Below are 2,731 nucleotides of genomic sequence, written 5' to 3'. Positions count from 1 at the left end.
GTGGTCTGCGGTGCCGTGCAGGGAGGGCGGACGCACCTGCACGGAATCCTTAATCACGCCTGCCTAGTTAAAAACACGGGGACTCAGGGGTTTGGGGGTGTTGTGGTGAGATGTAAATAAAGATGGCTCTGAATGATACTCCGTGGTCCTGCCGTGCCTTATTCTCGCCACATTGGTGCCGAAACCCAGGAGGAAGCACGGCGGGTCCGTATTGGAGCCAGGGAATGGAGGAGCTGGCCCAGAGGGTGGCCGAAATGGTGGCCACCCAGCGGGAGCAGGCAGCGGAGGTGCGCTGCTCTGGGCCTGGGCGCCACCCCCACAGGTGTGTCCCGAGGACAGTGAAGCGGTGGAGGAGCCGCGTGAAGCACCTCAGCAGCTGGAGGTGGCAGACGAGGCGCGCGGGGATCTGCGCCTGCCGGAGAAGGGGGAACAGCCGGGTGAAGGGCTGCTCCTGCCGGGAGCGGTGGATGAGCCGCTCCAACCGGAGGCGGCAGGCGAGGCGCACGAGGGTCTGTTCCGGCTGGAGGAAGAGGAGCCGCGCGGGGGGCTGCTCGAGCCGGGAGTGGCGGCAGAAGGAGTAGTAAACCCAGGCACAATGTACATTTCAAATTCCTTTATTAATTTTAAATATGTTTATATTGTCTACCCTGTAAAATAGTCAGATGCCTATTCAGATTAATGTACAGAATTCACCTGCTTGCTGCTACTACTGCACATTCACCCAATATATATATATATATATATATATGTGTGTATGTATATATATATATATATATATATATATATATATATATATATATATATATATATATATGTGTGTATGTATATATATATATATATATATATATACCTGTATGTATATGTATGTATATGTATATATGTATATTATACATATGTATAATACCTACAACCATGATTACCGACACTAACAAGCTGATCTACAATACGGCAACAGTGATCAGTGAGATGCTTGGCTACAAGTTGAACAGCCACAAGGGGCAGTACCCTCCATGGAGAAGGAGGCTAGAGGGCAAGATCAAAGTAGCACGGAGGGAGGTTAACCAACTAACGGAGTTGCAGAAAGGTGTGACAAATAAGGTGCCTAAGAAATACAGCAAGCTGTCCATACCTGAGGCCTTGGAAACTGCCAAGCAAAGACTCATAGCCTTGGCCAGCCGCTTGAGGAGGTACACCAGAGAGATAGAAGGCAGGAGAATAAACCAGCTGTTCTCCACAGAACCAGCAAAGGTGTACTCTCAGTGGCAAGGGAACAATAAGAGAACAGCACCACCAAGGCTGGAGACGGAGCAATACTGGAAGAGCATATGGGAGAAGGATGCAACCCATAACGGCAATGCTCAGTGGCTAGAGGATCTGAGGGCAGACCACAGCGACCTCCCTGAACAGGGTCCAGTAACCATCACAGTGGCAGATATCCAAGAAAGGGTCTCCAGTATGAAGAGTTGGACAGCACCAGGGCCCGACATGGTTCACGCCTACTGGCTGAAGAAGCTGACTGCACTCCACGAGCGTCTGGCAGCACAAATGAACCAGCTGCTAGTTAACGAGAGACACCCGGAATGGCTAACTGAAGGCCGGACGGTCCTGATCCCCAAGGACCCCAAGAAGGGACCGGTCCCCTCCAACTACTGACCAATAACCTGCCTCAGTACTACATGGAAGCTCCTGTCAGGCATCATATCGGCTAAGATGAACAGGCACATGGGTCAATACATGAGCGGGACACAGAAAGGAATTGGCAAGAATACCAGAGGCGCAAAACACCAGCTACTGGTAGACAGAACAATCAGCCGAGACTGCAAGACCAGACTGACCAACCTGTGCACTGCCTGGATTGATTACAAGAAGGCCTATGACTCAATGCCCCACAGCTGGATACTGGAATGCTTAGAATTGTACAAGATCAATGGGACCCTAAGAGCCTTCATCAGGAACTCAATGGGGATGTGGCGTACAACACTAGAGGCCAACTCCAAGCCCATAGCACAAGTCACCATCAAGTGCGGGATCTACCAAGGAGATGCTCTGTCCCCACTGCTGTTCTGCATAGGCCTGAACCCCCTCAGTGAGATCATAGACAAGACTGGCTACGGATACCGACTACGGAACGGAGCAGTTGTCAGCCACCTCCTGTACATGGATGACATCAAGCTGTATGCCAAGAGTGAACGAGACATCGATTCACTGATCCACACTACCAGGCTATACAGCAATGACATTGGAATGTCGTTCGGACTGGAGAAGTGTAGTCGGATGGTAACAAAGAGAGGGAAGGTAGTCAGAACTGAGGGGATTGAACTACCAGAAGGCAACATTGCAGACATAGAGGACAGTTACAAGTACCTGGGGATCCCGCAGGCGAATGGGAACCATGAAGAGGCCGCTAGAAAAGCTATATATATATATATATATATATATATATATATATATATATATATATATAAAAAAAACACCCAGCACGCCCCTGCGGGCGGTTTATCCTTCAAGCTCGGGTCCTCTACCAGAGGCCTGGGAGCTTGAGGGTCCTGCGCAGTATCTTAGCTGTTCCCAGGACTGCGCTCTTCTGGACAGAGATCTCCGATGTTGTTCCCGGGATCTGCTGGAGCCACTCGCCTAGCTTGGGAGTCACCGCACCTAGTGCTCCGATTACCACGGGGACCACCGTTACCTTCACCCTCCACATCCTCTCGAGCTCTTCTCTGAGCCCTTG

This window comes from Maylandia zebra, linkage group LG9 (genome assembly GCF_041146795.1).
Source record: "Maylandia zebra isolate NMK-2024a linkage group LG9, Mzebra_GT3a, whole genome shotgun sequence".
In the NCBI taxonomy this organism is placed as follows: Eukaryota; Metazoa; Chordata; class Actinopteri; order Cichliformes; family Cichlidae; genus Maylandia; species Maylandia zebra.
Note: the sequence above shows the minus strand (reverse complement) of the source record.